General features: G+C 37.7%; 1 protein-coding gene across 1 annotated transcript in view; it reads right to left on the bottom strand.

The window, feature by feature from the left end:
* The window catches only part of MDFIC (MyoD family inhibitor domain containing), a 107,000-nt gene that overhangs the window by 45,436 nt on the left and 36,851 nt on the right, over positions 1 to 24,713 (bottom strand). The window lies entirely within an intron of this gene.

Raw genomic sequence — 24,713 nt, forward strand, 5'->3', positions numbered from 1 at the left:
GAGATGGGTACATAATTGAATATTCCAGGGGAAATCTAAGAGACTGTACATTCTGAAAAACTAAAAATTTAGCAAGACTTACACACGATGAACCATATTCAAACCAACCAAAGTCTACAAGCCAACAGTAAGCAACTAGCAAATATGCAAGAAAAATTGAACTCTTCATAGCAACAAAAAAAGAAAAACACGCCAACAAACAAAAAACCCTATAAGTATCTAGGAATTAAGCTAGAAAAAAGGCGGCAGAGATTTCGTGGCAAAAATTACAAAATATTACTGAAAGACATAAAAGAAAACCCTAATAAATGGAGAGAGTATAAATATGTTAATTCTGATAATATGTTAATTCTCCCCAATTTATTTAACGTAATTCCCATAAAATTTCCAAAAGGCTTATTTGCGGAACTTGACGAGCTGATCCCAAAATTTATAAGTAAGAGTACAAGAATCACTAAGGAAATTTTAAGGAAGAAAAAGACAAATGTGGGACTTGACTTACCAGATATAAAGTCTTATTTTAAAACTACAGTAACTGAGACAGTATGGTGGTGGTGGTCCAGGCATAGACATAAACCAATGGAACAGCAGAGAAAGTCCCCAAAATGTATATGTGTGCACATGCAAATGCATGTGTATCTCATACAAAGAAATTTCAGATGTATTAAATGTCTATATATGAAGAGCTTAAAAGAAAATTATAAAAGAACATTTTATTAGCACGACACTAAAAAGGGCAAACTACTTTGATTCTTTGGACAACAAATCACAAAACAAGCGGGTGACTAGTGATCATCTGTCTGCCCAGCATTTCTGAATACCCTCATAGCTTTTGATAACGTGCTCTATCTCTTCCCTACATTCCTCTTGAGTTAGAGGGCACATACGTGACTTACATTCTACCACGGAGAAGTATGCAGAAGTGCAGAAGGTGCACAAGTACCAATGCAAGATGGCAGCCACACCTGGGTCGTGGAGCCTCTCGCACAGACAGCGAAGAAGGCATTTGTTGGTCTTGGCAGTGGGTGCAGTGTCTGGTGTCCACTTCCTAGCAGACCAGTGGGCCTAGGGTGCAGCATTAGCGGGGTTTTCATTAGGAAAGCCCCGTTGAATGGATGGGCATGATCCTTGGCTGTGTAACTCTTGGGAGAGTCTATTGCTACTAATACATTTATTTTCTATAAATTAGCTAAAATGGATTCTGGTTTTTGCAGCTAAGAGCCCTGATCTCAACCCCAAATGTTATCTGTTTACATTGGTTAGGTAATGAGGTTCTTAAAATCAACATTTACCTTGCTTGTGTAGCTCCTAAGCAGAGTGACCAATCATAGCATTTCATCAAAACAACAGCAACAACAAAAAACGGTCGGTGTCAAATTTTACTATTATATAATTTCCTGGAATTTTAAAACCTGAAGCTGCTGTTTTAGTCTTTTCTGTTTATGATTATGAACAGTTAGGAAATGTAAATTAAATCTGAATACTAAGAGGTCTTTGGTTTAGAAAAAGTATTGCATGCAAAACTGTAACAGTTATACATGGCACTGATAAGTCTAAAATGGACTAATTATCTGTCATCTGGGGACTACCTAAGACTTGGTATATATTTTTGACAAACAAGACAGCTTGCATTTGAGTGACTCTTTAGCACACATTGTTTACTTCCATTCTTGTTCACATATCCTATGTCTCTTAAGGAAAAACATCTTAACATACCAGAATATTTTACTCATGAATGTGCATATTGTAAGAAAAAAAGTTTGGTGTTTTTCTGCTTAATGAAAGCATCCTTTCATACCAAGTCTATTAATACCCAATTTATAAAACTAATATATGAACTCCTCTTAGAGTTATTCAGTTTTTTAGTGATAAAGGAGAATAGTTTTCTAAACATTTATTATTTGGGAATAACACAAAGTAACAGCTATAAAATTTATGAAAATGTTCTGTTTTTCTCCTAACTTCTGCTGAAAAGAAAAAAGAAGGTTACTTCTCTGTTTACTAGCTATATATGCCCTTCTCAAAACTGAAATCAACAATCAAGGCTTGTGCAGAAGATCTGTTCCTTATGGGTGTGCAATCATTTAATCCAGAGATTAATTTGCTGCTCCTGTAACTTCTTGTATCAACTAGAATGACATCCTAATGACTGCTATTGAACATAAAGCTAGTTATGCATATGTATTTAACGGGGTGCCAAAGAAGACAGTTAAACCTAATTTGGTGTTCTTTTCAGAGCTCCTTCCAATAATCGCACCAAATAAATGGAATGTTTTGGGCCACTTCTTCTCTGCAAAGAATAATTCAAGCAATCTGAGAGCTGGGTTAAGTTGAAATGTTACTGACCAATGCTGGGGAGACTTATCAATCAAAAAGGCCCTGTCATATTCCATAATCCAAGATCAATTTAAAATTATTATGTAATAAACATTCTCCATGAGTAAAAATAAAGGTGGCAAAAGACATCAGGTCTTGCCACCAAATTCTGAAACCGACAGGTCTGACCTTTTCCTACTATCAAAATTGACTTTTTGCAAATTACTGGGTATGGCCAGAGTGATATTCAAACATATCCTTAATGATTTATCTACATTTCAGTCTTCAAAATGATATCTATTTCTGTTGGCAGATAAATGATAGTACATTCATTTTTGTTTCACTGCCACCTAATTATTTTTAGTGTAGCTTGTATTATGGGTCACGTAACCAAGTATTATCTCTTCATTCCAGTTTCTTAACATTATGATTTTGTCAGATGCATGCAATATATAAGTCAAATTAAAACTGGATAAACCCTAGATATATGAATTATCTTAAGACATTTAACTTCATTGATCATTTTTCATAGATGTGCATTAAATCTTACAGTAAAAGTACAACTAAAACCAAATCAGGAATGTGATTTTATTCTTGAATAAAGAACAGAAACGTCTGACTGATTAAACCATAACTACTTGGTTTTAAACAGATTTCTTTTCCTTATTGTGTAAAAGTTGTGTATGGCTTAAAAAAAAAAAAGCACACTAATATGGAAACGACACAATGCTTCTTAAAACACAAGTGATGCCTAGGGACCCTCACTCTCCCTTTAATGATCCACTGCTCTCATTCAGCTGTCTTTCTTTTTTCAAATCTTTACATATGTGACAGCTCTCAAAAGTAGACCATAGACCATCTGGCATTTTCAGAGGTGTAACTTGTGCAAATTCAGCTCTATTGGGAGTGCACTGCTATCTTCTGCCTGCGTTATAAAGGGACAATAGAATGTAGAACTTATGAGTTGTTTTGAATTATTCATTTTTTTGCCTGTATATTCAAGAAATTTTACAAACTCTGCATTTTGTAGTACATAATCACATGCGTTAAAGGTACAAAGAAACTTTTTGACACCTCTTTTCTACAGAAGGCTGGCATTTTGTTTGATATGTGAACGTTCAGCATCTGTTATATCATTCTAAACAGGATGGGTGCTTCTACAAAAGACCCCATTTTAAACTTACTCTATATGAGCAAAAAAATGTATTCTTGATATTCAGTAACAAATGCAATACACATCAAAATTTCAAATACCAGTTATAGGAACATTCAGCATCTCCAAACCTGGATAGCACTGGTCACCCGCTTACCATACGTGTAAAGAATTTCTTTTTTAAATCATTGTTCACACAATGCAGCATGATTGTAATTTTAATATCCATGATGAATAGTTACAAATGTCTTAAGAAATACTGTGCTTTCTAGGTTCAAATGTTTTCAATCAGGAAGGAAACCAACAGAATTAGATCTAGTGATTTTCAATAATAATAAATATGGCAGTAATGAGTCAATAGCGTGAACTTCTTTTGACAAAATTTTTTTTTAAAAAACTGGGTGATATTGGAGCTAGTAATAACTATACTTGAAACTGCAGCTGCTGGAGTAGCAATATAAAGCAACATTCTGCTATAGCGTATAATCTATTAGCATGTGCAAATCATCTTCAGTCGCTGGTCTCTTTACACAAGTCAGATTTAATAAAATTACAAAAGAATTCTCATGCCATTTAGTCAGTTTAAATGGTTGTTGCACACATACAAAAAAAAATCTAAATTAAATGCTTAGGATTTAAAATTGTCAGTAACAAAATGAACAAAATAGAATATGGGGAATAGAATATGGACAGGGGAAACTGACTTGGTGTAAACCGAATTTACTCTTCCTAGGGATAGTTACAAAGCTTTTATTGGGTACCAAGTACTATGCTACTCCACGGTCACTATGAGACAGACAGACAGACAGACAGACAGACAAACACACACACACACACACACACACACGCAGACTTTATTTATACATATCTATAACAAAATAGTGTTTTATTATATATACATAAAATATGCATCTACACACAATAATAGCTTTAAAAGTCTCTTACTTCAATATGCACTAATATGACAAAACTATACTACTTTATTGTTATAATCTAAATTTAGGCTAAAATCAACTAAAATAAATGTGCTATTAGACAACCAGGTATAAGCTTGATGCAAGCCTTTCCCAGTGTGCAGACCCTGGGTGGACCCAGCACCCTAACACACACTCTGGAAGCTCCTGGCGTTTTCTATTTCTGTGTCCTTAGTTCCCCTCCAAGGGCCTTCTGATTCTCCATCTTCATTTTATTTAATGTGTGTACTAACATATTGAGATATATTTCGGAACTGTAATTTTTTTGGAACCTTGATCATTTGAGAATCCCAATTAAATTCTGATTACATGACTGAGGCCTCACAGGATGGAGGGGATTGTCTTATGATGCTATCACAATGGTTAGCACTTTTAACAGTAATTCCTTTTTAAGTATTGCAAAATAAATCACCAGATGTCAGGGCTTAGATGTACTTCTTCCCAAAACAACACAATACAACTTTTAGAAGTTTGGAGAATTGAGCACTTTCCTCCATTTCAGAAAGAACATTTAGGAAGTACTTAAACGTCTTTAAGTAGAGCCTGGAAGAGGGTGATTGCTAGCTGTTCACCAGATCCATCCTCCCCATTGTCCTGGGCGTGGGGATAACCCATTTCCCAGCCTCCCTTGCAGTTCAGTTCAGCCACGTGTCCATGTTCGCTCTGAAGGACTGAGAGAAGAAATTATTCTTGCCACTTCTAGGCCGGGGCCTTAAGACTTGGGTGTGTCCTCCCTATACTATTTTTCTTGCACTTGGGCAACCCAGCTTTGACCACAGCTGAGGGAAATATGTTAAGGGATATTGGAGAAACCGAACAGAAGGAATCTGCGTGGCAGCAGGGAACAGAGCCTCTCAGTGACCTGGAATACTCATCTCATACTGTTACATAAGAAATAAACCTTGAGGCGAGCGCTGTGCTCCGGGCGCCACAATCCTGAGGACACGGCCTCTCCGGCACCTACGGCCCAGGGGAATCGGCGGCATCCGCAGCGGGAGCGGCCATAGCCACCTCAGCTCCTCGCTCGGGTCCTTCCCATCGCCTATGCTGAGAGCCTGTCCTGGCCACAGGGACACCTCTTTTGTCCTCCCTCTGAGGCTCACGGGACCGACAGACGGCTGTGGCAACCGAGGGCCGGACTGCGGGCAGCAGCAAGCTGGCTTGCTCTATGCCAACCTGCTTCTCCACCTGTCTCTCAACAAAACCTGTTCCTACACCTGTAATTTGAAAACGAGACCTTCAAGATGGCAGAGGAGTAAGATGTGGAGATCACTTTCCTCCCCACAAATACATCAGAAATACATCTACATGTGGAACAACTCCTACAGAACACCTACTGAACGCTGGCAAAAGACCTCAGACTTCCCAAAAGATATAGGTTTTTTTTCCTTTTTCTCTTTTTGTAGTGTGTATGTATATGTATGCTTCTTTGTGTGATTTTGTCCAGCTTTGCTTTTACCATTTGTCTTGGGTTCTGTCTGTCCATTTTGTTTGTTTGTTTGTTCTCTTTTTTGTATAGTTTTTAGTGCTTGTTATCATTGGTGGATTTGTTTTTTGGTTTGGTTGCTGTCTTCTTTCCTTGTTCCCTTTTAATATTTTTATTACTTTTTATTTTTTAATAATTTTAAAATTTTTTATTTTAATAACTTTATTTTATTTTTATTTCTTCCTTTTTTTCTCTCTTTTCTTCTGGGCCGTGTGGCTGGCAGGGTCTTGGTGCTCCGGCCAGGTGTCAGGCCTGTGCCTCTGAGGTGGGAGAGCCGAGTTCAGAACACTGGCCCACTAGAGACCTCCCAGCTCCAGGTAATATCAAACGGCAAAAGCTCTCGCAGAGATCTCCACCTCAATGCTAAGACCCAGCTACACTCAACGGTGAACAAGCTACAGTGCTGGACATCCTATGCCAAACAACTAGCAAGACAGGGACAAAACCCCACCCTTTAGGCAGAGAGGCTGCCTAAAATCATAATAAGTCAACAGACACACCAAAACATACCTCCGGACGTGGTCCTGCCCACGAGAAAGACATGATCCAGCCTCATCCACCAGAACACAGGCACCAGACCCCTCCACCAGGAAGCCAACACAACCCACTGAACCAACCTTAGCCACTGCGGGCAGACACCAAAAACAATAGGAACTACGAACCTGCAGCCTGCGAAAAGGAGACCCCAAACACAGTAAGTTAAGCAAAATGAGAAGACAGAGAAACACACAGCAGATGAAGGAGCAAGGTAAAAACCCACCAGACCAAACAAATGAAGAGGAAATAGGCAGACTACCTGAAAAAGAATTCAGAGTAATGACAGTAAAGATGATCCAAAATCTTGGAAAAAGAATGGAGAAAATACAAGAAATGTTTAACAAGGACCTAGAAGAACTAAAGAGCAAACAAACAATGATGAAAAACATAATAAATGACATTAAAAATTCTCTACAAGGAATCAATAGCAGAATAACTGAGGCAGAAAAATGGATAAGTGGCCCAGAAGATAAAAGAGTGGAAGTAACTACAGCAGAGCAGAATAAAGAAAAGAGAATGAAAAGAATTGAGGACAGTCTCAGAGACCTCTGGGACAACGCTGAACACACCAACATTCCAATTATAGGGGAACCAGAAGAAGAAGAGAAAAAGAAAGGGACTGAGAAAATATTTGAAGAGATTATAGTTGAAAACTTCCCTAATATGGGAAAGGAAATAGTTAATCAAGTCCAGGAAGCACAGAGAGTCCCATACAGGATAAATCCAAGGAGAAACATGCCAAGAAACATATTAATCAAACTATCAAAAATTAAATACAAAGAAAACATATTAAAAGCAGCAAGGGAAACACAACAAATAACATACAAGGGAATCCCCATAAGGTTAACAGCTGATCTTTCAGCAGAAACTCTGCAAGCCAGAAGGGAGTGGCAGGACATATTGAAAGTGATGAAAGGGGAAAACCTACAACCAAGATTACTCTACCCAGCAAGGATCTCATTCAGATTCGACGGAGAAATTAAAACCTTTACAGACAAGCAAAAGCTAAGAGAATTCAGTACCACCAAACCAGCTTTACAACAAATGTTAAAGGAACTTCTCTAGGCAGGAAACACAGGAGAAGGAAAAGACCTACAATAACAAACCCAAAACAATTAAGGAAGTGGTAATAGGAACATGCATATCGATAACTACCTTAAATGTAACTGGATTAAATGCTCCAACCAAAAGACATAGACTGGCTGAATGGATACAAAAACAAGACCCATATATATGCTGTCTACAAAAGATACACTTCAGACCTAGGGACACATACAGACTGAAAGTGAGGGGATAGAAAAAGATATTCGATGCAAATGGAAATCAAAAAAAGCTGGAGTAGGAATTCTCATATCAGACAAAACAGACTTTAAAATAAAGACTATTACAAGAGATAAAGAAGGACACTACATAATGATCAACGGATCAATCCAAGAAGAAGATATAACAATTGTAAATACTTATGCACCCAACATAAACGTAGGTGCACCTAAATACATAAGGCAAATGCTAACAGCCAAAAAAGGGGAAACTGACAGTAACAAAATCATAGTAGGGAACTTTAACACCCCACTTTCACCAATGGACAGATCATCCAAAATGAAAATAAGTAAGCAAACACAAGCTTTAAATGATACATTAAACCACACGGACTTCATTGATACTTATAGGACATTCCATCCAAAACCAACAGAATACACTTTCTTATCAAGTGCTCATGGAACATTCTCCAGGATAGATCATATCTTGGATCACAAATCAAGCCTTGGTAAATTTAAGAAAATTGAAATCATAGAAAATATCTTTTCCAACCACAATGCTATGAGACTAGATATCAGTTACAGGAAAAAAAAATCTGTAAAACACTACAAACACATGGAGGCTAAACAATACACTACTAAATAACCAAGAGATCACTAAAGAAGTCAAAGAGGAAATCAAAAAACACCTAGAAACAAATGACAATGAAAACACAATGACCCAAAAACTACGGGATGCAGCAAAAGCAGTTCAAAGAGGGATGTTTATAGCAATACAAGCCTACCTCAAGAAACAAAAAACATCTCAAATAAACAACCTAACCTTACACCTAAAGCAATTAGAGAAAGAAGAACAAAAAAACCCAAAGTTAGCAAAAGGAATGAAATCATAAAGATCAGATCAGAAACAAACGAAAAGGAAATGAAGGAAAAGATAGCAATGATCAATAAAAGTAAAAGCTGGTTCTTTGAGAAGATAAACAAAATTGAGAAACCATTAGCCACACTAATCAAGAAAAAAAGGGAAAAGACTCAAATCAACAGAATTAGAAATGAAAAAGGAGAAGTAACAACTGACACTGCAGAAATACAAAGGATCAGGAGAGATGACTACAAGCAACTATATGCCAATACAGTGGACAACCTGGAAGAAATGGACAAATTCTTAGGAAAGCACAACCTTCCGAGACTGAACCAGGAAGAAATAGAAAATATGAACAGACCAATCACAAGCACTGAAATTGAAACTGTGATTAAAAATCTTCCAACATACAAAAGCCTAGGACCAGACAGATTCACAGGCGAATTCTATCAAACATTTAGAGAAGAGCTAACACCTATCCTTCTCAGTCTCTTCCAAAATACAGTAGTGGGAGGACCACTCCCATTCCAAGAGGCCACCATCACCCTGAAACCAAAACCAGACAAAGATGTCACAAAGAAAGAAAACTATAGGCCAATATCACTGATGAACATAGATGCAGAAATCCTCAACAAAATACCAGCAAACAGATTCCAACAGCACATTAAAAGGATCATACACCATGATCAAGTGGGGTTTATCCCAGGAATGCAAGGATTCTTCAATATACGCAAATCAATCAACGTGATACAGCATATTACAAACTGAAGGAGAAAAACCATATGATCATCTCAATAGATGCAGAAAAAGCTTTTGACGAAATTCAACACCTATATATGATAAAAACCATCCAGAAAGTAGGCATGGAGGGAACTTACCTCAACATAATAAAGGCCATATATGACAAACCCACAGCCAACATCGTTCTCAATGGGGAAAAACTGAAACCGTTTCTTCTAAGATCAGGAACAAGACAAGGTTGCCCACTCTCACCACTATTATTCAACATAGTTTTGGAAGTTTTAGCCACAACAATCAGAGAAGAAAAGGAAATAAAAGGAATCCAAATCAGAAAAGAAGAAGTAAAGCTGTCACTGTTTGCAGATGACATGATACTATACATAGAGAATCCTAAAGATGCTACCAGAAAACTACTAGAGCTAATCAATGAATTTGGTAAAGTAGCAGGATACAAAATTAATGCACAGAAATCTCTTGCATTCCTATACACTAATGATGAAAAATCTGAAAGAGAAATTAAGGAAACACTCCCATTTACCATTGCAACAAAAAGAGTAAAATACCTAGGATTAAACCTACCTAAGGAGACAAAAGACCTGTATACAGATAACTATAAGACACTGATGAAAGAAATTAAAGAGGATACAAACAGATGGAGAGATATACCATGTTCTTGGATTGGAAGAATCAGCATTGTGAAAATGACTATACTACCCAAAGGAATCTACAGATTCAATGCAATCCCTATCAAACTACCACTGGCATTTTTCACAGAACTAGAACAAAAAATTGCACAATTTGTATGGAAAACACAAAAGACCCCGAATAGCCAAAGCAATCTTGAGAAAGAAAAACGGAGCTGGAAGAAACAGGCTCTTGGACTTCACACTATACTACAAAGCTACAGTAATCAATACAGTATGGTACAGGCACAAAAACAGATATATGACCCAGCAATCCCACTACTGGGCATATACCCTGAGAAAACCATAATTCAAAAAGAGTCATGTACCAAAGTGTTCATTGCAGCTCTATTTACAATAGCCAGGAGATGGAAGCAACCTAAGTGTTCATCATTGGATGAATGGATAAAGAGGATGTGGCACATACATACAATGGAATATTACTCAGCCATAAAAAGAAACGAAATCAAGTTATTTGTAGTGAGGTGGATGGACCTAGAGTCTGTCATACAGAGTGAAGTAAGTCAGAAAGAGAAAAACAAATACCGTATGCTAACACATATATATGGAATCTAAGAAAAAAAAATGTCATGAAGAACCTAGGGGTAAGACAGGAATAAAGACACAGACCTACTAGAGAATGGACTTGAGGATATGGGGAAGGGGAAGGGTAAGCTGTGACAAAGTGAGAGAGTGGCATGGACATATATACACTACCAAACATAAAATAGATAGCTAGTGGTAAGCAGCCACATAGCACAAGGAGATCAGCTTGGTGCTTTTTGACCACCTAGAGGGGTCGGATAGGAAGGGAGACGCAAGAGGGAAGTGATATCAGAACATATGTATATGTATAACTGATTCACTTTGTTATAAAGCAGAAACTAACACACCATTGTAAAGCAATTATACTCCAATAAAGATGTTAAAAAAAAAAAAGAAATATAGATCAATGGAACAGAATAGAAAGCCCAGAGATAAACCCACACACATATGGTCACCTTATTTTTGATAAAGTAGGCAAGAATATACAGTGGAGAAAAGACAACCTCTTCAGTAAGTGGTGTTGGGAAAACTGGACAGCTACTTGTAAAAGAATGAAATTAGAACACTCCCTAACCATACACACAAAAAAACTCAAAATGGATTAAAGACCTAGATGTAAGGCCAGACACTATAAAACTCTTAGGGGGAAACATAGGCAGAACACTCTATGACATAAATCACAGCAAGATCCTTTTTGACCCACCTCCTAGAGAAATGGAAATAAAAACAAAAATAAACTAATGGGACCTAATGAAACTTAAAAGCTTTTGCACAGCAAAGGAGAACATAAACAAGACGAAAAGACAGCCCTCAGAATGGGAGAAAATATTTGCAAACGAAGCAACTGACAAAGAATTAATCTCCAAAATTTACAAGCAGCTCACGCAGGTCAATATAAAAAAAAACAAACAGCCCCATCCAAAAATGGGCAGAAGGCCTAAATAGACATTTCTCCAAAGAAGATATACAGACTGCCAACAAACACATGAAAGAATGCTCAACATCACTAATCACTAAACTACAGTGAGGTATCACCTCACACCAGTCAGAATGGCCATCATCAAAAAAATCCAAAAACAATAAATGCTGGAGAGAGTGTGGAGAAAAGGGAACCCTCTTGCACTGTTGGTGGGAATGTAAATTGATACAGCCACTATGGAGAACAGTATGGAGGTTCCTTAAAAAACCAAAAATAGAACTACCATACGACCCCGAAATCCCACTACTGGGCATATACCCTGAGAAAACCATAATTCAAAAAGAGTCATGTACCACAATGTTCATTGCAGCTCTATTTACAATAGCCAGGACATGGAAGCAACCTAAGTGTCCATCGACTACTAGAGAATGGACTTGAGGACACGGGGGAGGGGAAGGGTAAGCTGGGACAAAGTGAAAGAGTGGCATGGACATATATACACTACCAAATGTAAAATAGATTAGATAGCTAGTGGGAAGCAGCCACGTAGCACAGGGAGATCAGCTGGTGCTTTGTGACCACCTAGAGGGGTGGGATAGGGAGGATGGGAGGGAGACGCAAGAGGGAGGGCATATGGAGATATATGTATATGTATAGCTGATTCACTTTGTTATAAAGCAGAAACTGACACACCACTGTAAAGCAATTATACTCCAATAAAGATGTTAAAAAAAAAAAAAACTTTGAGTTAGCCATGGAATTAATGCTGGGACTCATTTTAAAACATTCATAGCTTCTATCAAAGCCTGTGAACAACTATGTATAGTATATCAACATATAATATATGTAAATTGTCCCTAGCCCAAATGACCCAAAAGACACCACTCTTCCCTAGCAAGAAAGAAACAAAACAATATATTAGTAGCAGTGGAAAGACCACTGCCAAATCCACAGCCTCTGGTGGATCTTAGAAAGCAGCAGCTCAGCTTTATAACACAGGATCCGACTATCACTGAGGGATAATCATGCATCACGCAGTTCTGTAGGAAAAGTACCCCAGCCTTCAGCTGCCATTCGGGGACAGTGATACAACTCTGTCAAATTTCTTCCTTTACGGTGGCTGGAAGGAAAGCCAGCAGGGTGACCATCCACCACAGTTTACTCAGGACTGAGGGAGGTGCTGAGTGGCAGAACGGTGGTTTTAAAAACAGGACAGTCCCAGGCAAGCTAGGACCAGTCGGTCTCCTTTATATCAGGAGCAATCGGTACACAAGTGTCTTCTTCAACAAGATACTGCCAACAACAGATGGTGGGACGCGCGCAGGCTTTCACAAACAAGACCCACTAGGGTTTGAATTCTGGAGTCAGTATTTCCTGGTTCTGTGAGCTTGAGAAAGGTATTACATCTCCCTGGGCACTAGGACCTTCACTGGCAAAATGATAGATCTTCATGGGCCTGGGGAGGTTTATCTTCCCAGTTCCACCCCATTGATTTCTCCCTCTTCACTCTCCCCTACTTAATCCCCTCCCCCGCCATTTCTTTCTGATTTATTACTTGCCTTTTATTTTTTATTCTGTTACCAGGTGCTCTATCTCCCCCCTATAAATCAACCCCAAACCTTCTTGTAAATAAACAGGCTTCAAATAAATATACAAACAGAAGAATAAATTCAACAATAAAGATCATTAAAGAAAGCGAGCTACACTTTCTTTTAATATTTGCATGTATTACTGAAAAGTCCCCAGACAGTACATCGATGAATAACACAAATTTTATTATATCCCATCCAAGTGGAGCTTTTCTCTCATGCTTGTTTTTATCCTCAAATGGATGACAAATTTGGCCTTACTTTACGCCAGCTACTGAATATCAGTTTCTAGTTAACTTATCTGGATAATAGAAGCTCACCACCCATATATTCGAAAATAGACTATTTTCAGTTTAAGTTAGCAGCTTTCATTATGGATTGCTGTCTACAAGCTTCATTTATATATTAAAAGAGCATATCATCCTCCCATCTAATCCCATAGTGAAGATGAGACCTCTGGTTGCTGTGGTCTCCTTCGTTCACTGACTCAATAGGTATTTCCCTCATTTGATTCAACTGAGAAAGTGACCTCTGCACAATTATTTATAATTGTATAATAAATATCTAAATAAATGTATATGTGCTTATATTTTGCAGAAAATCAATAGCTTAAATGGTGTTTTTTGTATGACTGAAAATACATGAATAAAAAATAGCACAAAGACACAATCTTCCAAAAACCTATTTTACATACTACAATATTTTTTAATATGGTAACTTTAAAAGGGATGTGATGCCTTCATGTTCTTTTGAAGAATGACTCCTGAGTTTTCTAATAGGTGATAATGGGCATATTCAGGACAAATATATATATATATATATCACATATACTTTTTTTAGGTATAAAAAGGCATTTCCTTTGTTGTTATTGTTGTTTTTAAGATCGATAGTGGGCAAGCAGAAGTTTGAAAAGTCCTACTGTTCCTGTGTTATGTTTCAACAAATAGAAGTTTTCCTCAGAATTCTCAAAACAATAGCAAGTCAGGAAGTATTAAGTAGCTACACCTCACTTCAATTTTCAGACCATTAATTAAACATTTCTTTGACCTTGCTAGTGTTTCACCATGAGGTTTATAGAAAAAGATTTTTCAAACTATTATTATTTGTTTTTAGAAGTAATCACTTTAAAAGCACCTGATCTTCTATCACAATGGGATAGAACATATTCAAGTATTACCTTTTTAAATAACACATCAGAAATGCTTAACCAAGTCACCATTTACAAACATTAAGCGACGTATACTAGAGTAAAATTAGGGTAGTTGGCAACTAAAAAAGCAAATACTGAAAATCCCAAACACTTGAAACTTCAGAATTCACCCAGAGTCTTTACACACTGATTACAGCTTTCAAGGACCACAAAGCATGTAAGAAGACATCCCGTTAAGAAGCATGCAGCACTCTTAGGTTTTAACTTAATATACACATTGACACGCTTGAATAGGTGCAGACTGCTTTCTGACGTAGGTCCTCGACCCAGCCTGCCTCTGGGTGCCTTCAGCCCTTCTCTATATGATAAGGCTCTCTGGTAAGGCAAGGTACAAGTCAAAAACCTTGAAACAAAGGTCTGTGATATAATATAAAAATCTGCATCAGGAGTAGGTTATTAAAATGGGAAACTAAGTAAAGGCAAAACTAAGTTTGGGGAAAATGAGGATCACTCCATCTTAGCTGGAAAATAAGCTGTCAGTATGAAATAGTAGCAAAGTAGCTAGTTAAAACAAGCAGTCATCAGTCCTTGGGACACAGATTGCATGCACAGGAAGGCTGGAGCTTTAGGGGGCTTTGCAGAAATCTACCCGTATGTTGGTATACTGGACTTCTCATGGCTTTCAGTAGCTGCTACAATAAAACAACAAACTCGATTCTAACTGGCCAACATAAAAGCTGACTAGAAAATGCGGACAGTTTTATTAAAGAAAGCTTTTTTTTACCTGCAAGCAACACAGCCAAAGACAGCATCTCACACATAAATTTGCTACTCTGTAAACCGAAAAAGGTACTGCCCTCTGTAGAGACAAACTTCAAAAAGCCTTCCTTGCCTGAGCGCAAACCTTAGTGAGTAGAGCAAGGGCTAGATTTTGGCCCCCACTTGCCTTTGTGCAACTCACAGATACAAACCCGTAAGAAATAGCCCTGGTAGCCAGTAATGTCGGACCACTAAAGTTCAGATATGTTACCTGAATTTCAGCAGCCAAATTATTTGTTACAGTCTGAATGCAGTGTGCTGACTGGGTAAATGTGAAGTGCTGGAAAATGGAATAAGGGGATATTAAGGAGGCGCAAGAGCTGCAGAAGCCTGAAACTCCAGGCTGTCTCAAGTGCCTTTCCTACTAAGTAGTTCATGCAACTCATTCACAAGGGATACGGCCTGGGGAAGGAGCCTGGGGAAGCATACAGCCTGGGTCAAGCTTCACCACCCACGTAAGTAGAGCTAGTGACAGGAAGCCATTAGATCAAGACTAAAGGAGACAGAGGGATCCCTGAACTCTGAAACTAAAGTGGCAAGGCAAGGGACCAGAGTCAAAGATCATTATTTGACACACAACTTTTGTGCCAGAAAATGAAGTATGCAACCCCTACCTCCAAAAAAAAAGGATATTGATAAGCACCTAACAAAGATGTTAAAGAATTTATATTGCTAGAAAAAAAAAAAAATCCCTAGCCTAGCAAATAAAGACCCGTAACTTGTTCTACCCTAAGGCAATCCCTGAATCTAAGTCCTTGTTACCAACAAGAAAAAAACTGCTAAGGCCCCTGCTAGGGAATTCTCCCCAAAGCCCTTCTCAGAGATGGCCATGAAGGTGACCCAACAAGGGAAAACTTCTTAGCAGATAATCCTCGGGAATCCACCCACTGGCCACAAAACCCAAGGTTAGGGTAGAAACTGAATAGAGATGCTTAGATGACAGTCCCTGACCACAGCATCTTCTGGACTATCCTGAATCAGGGGAATATGGATATTCCTTAGACCAGGACTGTAACTGAGTTTACATGGCAGCTATCCTATACTTCCTTCATCCTTATACAATCAGATATGTTTTAAGCCATAATTTCCAAGATCATGAGTCACTACGTCCAAATTTGATTGAGACCAGATTTCTGGGTCATTCCAGAGGAATAAAGGTCACCCAGAGATCTGTGGAATAGCCATATGACACTAGCTCTAGATATATCATCGGGATGTAACTTTGATTTGTCTCTCATTAGGCAGAGGCAGAGTACATAATGTTTGTTCAAAAGATAACTGGATCTCATTAGGTAGGAGTATTTTGAAATGATATGTAGGGAAAAAAACTATATCTGTGTAGACACACACAGAAATCTGTGCCAGTCAAATGGGGACTGGACCACAGTAGACACCTGTTCTTGGTCCACCCAGTGCCCCCTTTCTCCTGGTGGCTGTATAGGTATTAATGAGAGTGGGACCTCCATTTGCTGACAAGAACCCTAATATTTTCTGCTACATAGGTTTTGTACACAGAGCTTGACAACTCTAGGCATTTGCTGACTTGCCTTTGATTATACAGCAAGTGCCTTAAGGGCAAGATTCCGTCTTCTCAGAGTTCCATCAACCTTATCAGGCACATAGCTGCTGACAAAAAGCCTTGTACGATGTTCAGCACCCAGTGGACACCCAGTGAAAATTAACGGATGATGATAAATTATACTAGCTTTTAAGCTGTCACTTGATCCCAGTATATAACAGCCTTCCTGAATAAATCAAGCAACAGTTTGGTATTCAATATCATTATAAACTTCATCCTTCACCTTCATGAGTCTAGGGAATTGCTGTAAACGCATAATATAAGGATGGTGAAGCTATAGCAAGGATTCAAGAAACTCTGTTATAACAAGGGAATTAAAGATTCAGTTAGAGATATCAAACTATGTGTAGGGAAATGCATCAAAAATAGTAGTTAAGTGACCTTTTTGAAAACAGCCTAGGAAAAGTCAGTACCAAATTATAGAGCTAAAAGTTTTCCCCCCTCCCTATAATAAAAGTAAATCCAACTTAATGTACAAGTAAAACTGGTATCTCCTTCAGATTACAGGAGTGGCAATGCAAATGAAGTTCCGGTTAGGAGATATGAAATTAGGGAGAGGAAACTATGAACTGCTAACTGAACGTTTAAAAAGTCCGTTTATTTCCAATAGCTTATACAAGTGAATCAGAAAAAAAAGTAAATTCTGTTACTATGAATTCCTCAGAGCTTTAATGGAGCACATAACCATTAAAGTTCATTGGTGAGTATTTGTTATTAGTATGGCTTTTCACTCTTCAACACATTCTTTTAAGATATGGCCCAAGACAAGGAAGCCTTTGTACTTAACTTTTTTTTTTTTTTTTTTTTTTTTGCGGTACGCGGGGCTCTCACTGTTGTGGCCTCTCCCGTTGCGGAGCACAGGCTCCGGACGCGCAGGCTCAGCGGCCATGGCTCACGGGCCCAGCCGCTCCGCGGCATGTGGGATCTTCCCGGACCGGGGCACGAACCCGTGTTCCCTGCGTCGGCAGGCGGACTCTCAACCACTGCGCCACCAGGGAAGCCCTGTACTTAACTTTTAATAGCAGTTCTCATTATAGATGATGCTGTCTCTGACATAATTTGAAAATAGGTCTCCAAGCAAAGTTTTCAGAATTGACAGTAAGACTGGGATGGTCCTAACTGTCATGTCCAACCCTAATAGGAGATCCTGTGAGTTTCCCCATAAGGAAGTAATAAATAAGCTGCTTATCCCAGAAACTAACTAACAACAATATTCAGAATAATGGTGCAATACAGTTTTCTAAACCTGTAGAAGTAGATTCACATATATGAATTTAAAATTCTTTCTTATATGTGAACAACATATTATAAACTTAAACATATTGGAAAGGTTTCAATATGCAAGTGAATAAGTGAAAATAACACTATTTTCTCATTATCTTGTCTCCTCCTGAGATAAAAGCTCTCCCCGCACCTCCTTACAGGGCTGCTTTAAATTTTTGGAGACTGATTGGAGGAATGTGAATTTTAGATTCTTGTCCTCACCAATGTATCAAGACAATTTTAGCCTCTGTGAAAATAAAACGTTTCCCAAACATAAGCACCAGGAAATGACTAAACACAGAGGAACAAACTCATTAGCCACGTTTAAAGATGAATATGATTGAGACCATTTATACAAACATTTCTTCCTCTGATTTTGCCACTACAACATACAAAATCCATCAAGGTACCTTTGGCTGCATACTATTGATAAATTAAATAGGTTATTATAAAATATTTGTTGAGTATATACTCTAGTCCCAGCCTTTGTTCTAGGCATAAGGGATTTACAATGAACAAAATGTACAAAGACCTTGCCCTCACAGAGCTTATGGATACACATTATCTTGCATAAAAAGAAATCCAAACACGGTAGCTCTAGTATTATTAATTTCACAGGTTCTATCGATATATTTTCACCACCATCCTTGGCATGTCAACTTTCCCATCTGACTGTTCCCTTCATAGTTACAAGACTCCCTGACACCGGTCCAGGCACCATATCCAGAGATGATGACAGTCCTTGAAAAAAAGAGGGAGCTCTTTCCAACTGTCCCTTTTAAGAATATAAAAATACCATTCCCAGAAACCCTCCAGGAGACATCCCTCAAGGTTCATTTGTTAGCACTGCATCACATGCTGACCCTAAATCTCCTTCCTCTCTACCCCTAGAGCAAAATTTGTTTAAAGGTCTGCCCTTCTCGACCAGACTGCAGGCTCCTCTGTAGCAAGAAACATGTCATTCATGCACTTGTATAGTCACTCAATGAGCATTTATTAAGTGCTGAAGTGCCCATCACTTCAGAATATCTGCTCCAGCACTTTGAACAGTCGTCACTTAGAAAAAATGAAGGAATGACACAAGGAAAAAATAACGCTCATTTTACAGCTCCCAATTTCAGCCATTTAAATAAAATCTTAATAAGTACATACTGTATGCCTAGAAAAGTAAACAAGGGAAACATAAGCACAATTGCCTTCTCCCATACCTCCCTGATATAATGACTTCTTCTACTTAATCCAGATGATTTTTAGAACCCGTAGCAACTACCTTCATCCTCCAAAGCTCCACAACTATTCCACACATTTAAACGGCCAATTATTATTTGTAATTCAAAAGAATTGGAAAAATGAGAATGTCAAGTTTATTCATCACCACTGACCTCATATTAATTTAATCAAAAGAACAATGCTCTGTTTTCCAATAGTAGACAAAAACACACAAATAATAACTGGAGCCAGTAGAAAAAAACTAAGATTGTTACTTAGCACTTGAAGATAAAAGAGTGGGTGGAAGTACTCATTATCTATGAAATTATGTTTTCTTTATGTGTTATGCATGCTTTTGCCAAATATTTATTGAACATCTACTATGTATCAGACAGAGTGCTGAGACTAAATAGAGGTGAAAAAAAGACTTTAAACATTAAATAAAAATAAACAGAATATGCAATTTAAAATGATGGTAAGTACTATATAGGAAAAGTACTGCTACCAGAGAGGATAACAAGGGAAACTATTTTGGTCTGGATAGCTAGGAATGGCATTTCTACAGAGATCTGAAGGGGAAGGGGCCTTGCAAAGAGGAGTAGCAGGGTTTCAGGCCAGGTTAACAACTCATGACAAGCCCTGAAGCAGAAGAGGGCTCAGCACATTTGCTAAACTGATGGGAAGCCAGTTTGGCTGGAGAATATTCCACAGCCCTTTGGACCACATATTTATTGCCTAATTCAACTTATAAACAAATATAGTAGAAAAATCATAGACTGTGCTTCCATAAACAATTCCTGACAATATTTTTCCAGATATTATGCTTCTTTACTATATAAGCCGTTATTATAATAAATTATTCACTTATAAGACCACTCTCGGTATAACTGACCAGAAATTGGCTTAAATACTTACTGTGAATAAAGACACTCTCAATAAAAGGGTTCTTAGGAAGTTACATAAAGGGGCCATCAACTGTATATAAATGTAAAATACAATCACAATTTGGAATATTAGGAAACATTTATAGAAATCTTATCCTTTAATTACCTTCCAAGAAAGAAATACATACATCCATTTCCCTGAAACGCACAAATCTGTTTATATTGAAATTGGGTGAAAATTGTTCTGAGGCTAAAGAGAATTGCATGAATTATTTGATGTTCTTTAATAGTAAAATGAATGGTTGTGAGGGAATCTTGCTACTATTCTTATGAATCTGCACAGATTTTAGAAATAACACTATCACTCTGATTTGTCCTAATCTTCATATTTTATTCCAATTTCCTAAATCAGATTCCATTACTCAGTTAAAACACAATTCTCTAGCAGTAAGTCTCAACCTTTTTCCAACTCCACAGGGTTTATTTGAGCAACACACAGGCTTTAGTAACATCTTGGTGAGGTTCCAAAAAACATACTCTCCCTCCAGGGATTCTCCTTGTCTCTTGCCTCGTGCACTCCACTGGAGAAAGAATCAGAATTCTAATACCAGAACCACAGGTGGGTAGAATGCTGACCAAAGCAATTTTTATCATGAAGATAAACTCTTAAGGGAGAACAAAATGGGCAACTGGACAGTGAATTGAATAAATGTATCTACCTGGGGACTTTAAAATTCCTATTAATTTCTAGTAATTATTTTCTATTAATATGGCCTTTCAAATCCCACACTGTGGTTTACAAATTGCAAGGGGTAACTAGATATTCTCATTGATAATCAAAGACCATTTTCAAAAATTATAGCCTTGCTCCTGCCACTAACTACCTGATTATCTTTGGACAAACTGTTTATTTCTTTCTGCTTACTGAAAAAATAGAGGTTGAACGCACTGATCTCTAAGGCACCTTCCTTAATTTTAATATTATAAGAGTATAGATCCATGATTCACTGTCAACATGTAGGAAAACAACGTATATATGACATGATATCTAGAAAACAATCCGAAAAGAATCAGTTTAAGTACCCACCTCATTAGGACCTTGTCATTTAAAATCTAAGCCACCTAGATAATATCTATTAACACAGTTGTTAAAATTTTCTTCTTTCTCTAGAGAAAGAAGTATGAGGCGGGGAGAAGGTGTGACACCTTAAATAGAGGGACCTTCATTGGGAGCCAGACTAACCTGAAGGAGTCGTAGTAGGGATTGAGCACTTTTCTGTCCACCTACAGCCAACAATGACTAATTGAACTAGCTTCATAGCCCCTCTGCTCGCAGCCAGTTGATGGGAGCTCAGGAATGCTACTAGGGACTATGGTAGCCGACAGGAGGTAAGATGAAATCTCTTCCATTTATTTTTTTCCAAAATTGGAAAACTAATGAGCAAGAAAAATATAAAAGTAAGTACTTTTCTCTGGTTTGTGATATTTGGTTCATGACCATCAATGATTAAGGGGAAAGGAGGTTGGGACTGCGTCTGTGTCTTGTCATGCAGGGAGTTAACTGTCACCAAGCACCCTGTGGTCAGTATGTCACTTGCTCCCATGCTCTGCCATTCCAGGTGTCCGAGGTCTGGAGCCTCCCTGGTTTAAATTCTCCAGAGCATCACTCTTTTGTGTCTTGTGAGGGTTGGAGTGGGAGTAGCACAGCTGCTCAGATTCAGTGGGTGGAAGGGACCTGATGGTCTAAGCCTTGTGTGTGCAAACTTTCCACCTGCCCTCTTCTTCTCAGTCCAAATTTCACCCCAGATTCCAAGATCCCAGGTGTCTCCAAATCTTGAACTTTTAGGGGGTATTAAGTACCGTATTGCATTATACTGACACTTCAGTTCTGGCTTTCAGTGCTACAAACTCAGTTATTATTTTTCCATCTACTTTCCATCATTCAGAAAGTTCTCAACATTTCTGATCCACTGTTGTGTCCTTGTCTGTTCTCTCTCTATTTAAACTTGTCTTTTTTAATATTATTAATTTACTGTCATTTAAGGGAGATTTCCAAAGAGAAAGGGATATATATGTTCAATCTGCCATGCTGAACAAAACATGTTTTTTTTTTTTTTTTAAAACAAACTGAGAAAACAAGAAAATTTGGCAAAATGTTGATACTTGTTAAATCTGAGCATGGTTGGTATATTGGTATTTGCATATTCCTTTTTTTTCCATTTTAAAGTAGTTAATTTAGTGTTAAGAAAAGTCAGAATTCCAGTTATTAAGCACATAAATCCACACAGAAGTAAATTCCTATTGATTAGTAACTTAGGTAGAAGCATCATTTTATACTGAAAACACTAATACAGTGGGATATTACCAGAAATCAAGGACAAAAAGAGTATTCTTTTTGTAGAAGAATATTCTATTGTATATTTTTATCTGACTGAGAGACTTCATTTATTTTAAAATTAATTTTCAGCTTTAAATATAAGAGGGGCCTATTCAGTGCACATTTTCTGATGATCTGTTTTGGGTGGTTATTTTTAAGATCATATGAAAGAGGCCATGATATGTGTACTTGACTCTTCCCCCAACTCTGGATAACCAGTGAGAGCATTCAGAGAATCACACCTCATTTTCTTCCCTGGTTCTCTGCTTAGTATCTCTGGATCAGCCTAAAAATGCAATTATGGAAGAGATTCCATTCTTTTCAAGGCATAACTCAAAGTGGTCCTGCACTTCGACCTTTAAACCAGGTACTAGTTATTCTCATCATTATATATAACTAATATCCATCTATAAGCTTAGATTTAAAATATTTCCATTTAGATTTCCATGTTTGACCCTTCACCAACCTCAGGAGGTAGTGAGGGAAGGTACTCCTCCCATCTATATTCTAAAGATGCACAAGTTGAAGCTGGATGACAAGTGACTTACCCAATGCCCCACAGCTAATGGGTTTTAGGCAGGATTAGAATCCAAATCATAGGACTCCACCCCTTACCTTCTCTACATACACACAGCCTTTCTCTAAGCACCAGCGTTACATGCTGCTGCTTTACTGTGTCTGACCAGAAGGCTCACTCCTGTCAAAATGGAGCTGGGAGACAAGTCAGTCAAGCTTTTGGCCATTATTCCATTTTCCTCCAAATGCTTTGTCTATTTAGAATTTAGGAGTCAAGTTAATTGGCTTGCCACATGTATACCTTCCCCTACTTTAAAAAAGCACTATGCTATGTCTGTATCCATCTCCAGTGACACCTCCAGTTCTTCCAGAGTCTTCATACATAATCATTAACAGTATGTGAGACTTCAGCAGTTAGTTTGCAAGGCATACTAGAGTGGATTGCATCAGGCCCAACTGACTGGAAACTCTCTAAGTTGAGGCAGCCCTTATGAAGACTTATAAAAATTAAGTTATCTGAATTATGACATTTTCCAAAGGACTAAGTTTTAATACTGTGTGCCAAAAAAAAAAAAATCATAAGGATACAATGAGGGTGGAGATGTACATAGTAATAAGCCTCTTTTCCAAATAGACCATCAACAAATATTTTCATATTTGTATTAATATGCAAAGAAGTGAAAACAACAGTGTACCTGCAATTAAAAGGGAAAAAAAGAAAACCACCCTGAAATGATGTAACGTCATCCACAGCCTCCAAGAAGTGCTATTCTAGGACTATAAACTACCTGTTTTTCAACTCATAATTTAGTGTTTCATACACTAAAATGGACACTAAAATCTGTCATTATTACTGACCAAGCTATAATCGCAGCTATTCAGCTTCCTAGAATGGTAGATCCTGACTCTGTAAGCCGAGTTATCCTATTTTGTTTTTTAGATCCAAGAAGTAGTGGTTGGGCTTCTGTTTGTTTTTAGTAAAAAAAAAAAAAGAAAGAAAGAAAATGAATACTCCCACACATTTGTGCTTCTAGCACATTAAGTATGCACTCTGTGAACGGTTTCGTTTAAATATTTTTACTTTAACACTGTAGATGTCATCAGAAAAACAAACCAAATGGAAGAGTTCTTCCCAGTGAGTGCTGTAACAAACCCCTGATTTTCTGTAGGCTTAATGGAGACAAGGAGCTGATCGTGAATCCAGTGTTTATCAAACTAAGCAAACCTGGAAAAGGCAATGGGGAGCGAGTGATGAATCCTTGGCTAAGTAATGGGCTCCATTTCTCAGGAAGACTCTTGAACATGTTTCAAATAAGGATGATAACCTGTGCTAATTTCCCAGAGTGCAAATTTCACAGAGTTGTGCAAAAAACGAGAAGGTACAGTCTTTTGTTTATGTCTCAAAAAATTAAGAGTCGATGGAAAATTGCTTGCATAGGGTCTTATACTACACATACTATATATATATATATATATATATATATATATATATATATATATCATAGCCTGATTAATTTCCATGATAAAACGGAAACCTTAGAAAGAAGTCCCTCAAGGTTAGAATGATTAGATTTTCTACTGTGCAAGCTTGGAATATTTATTCCTGGTAGCAAAATAGTTCCTTCCATAGAGGTAGTTTCTTCATTTTTACTTAATAAAGTCAATTTATTCCAAACTCTATTCCTCCTTTCCTCCCTCAGAATATACTTATTGCACAAATCTAAGTCTTCTTACTCTGTTAAGTGCTGATTTTTCTGGAGTAGGTCCATTATTCAGTGTTTTGTAAAGGAGTAACTCATAATAACTATATAACCAAGCCCTCTTGAATATTTACATATTGTGATACTGATT

This window comes from Delphinapterus leucas, chromosome 9 (genome assembly GCF_059928025.1).
Source record: "Delphinapterus leucas isolate spDelLeu-1000000601 "Yukka" chromosome 9, BTC_Dleu_Yukka2, whole genome shotgun sequence".
Classification (NCBI taxonomy): Eukaryota; Metazoa; Chordata; class Mammalia; order Artiodactyla; family Monodontidae; genus Delphinapterus; species Delphinapterus leucas.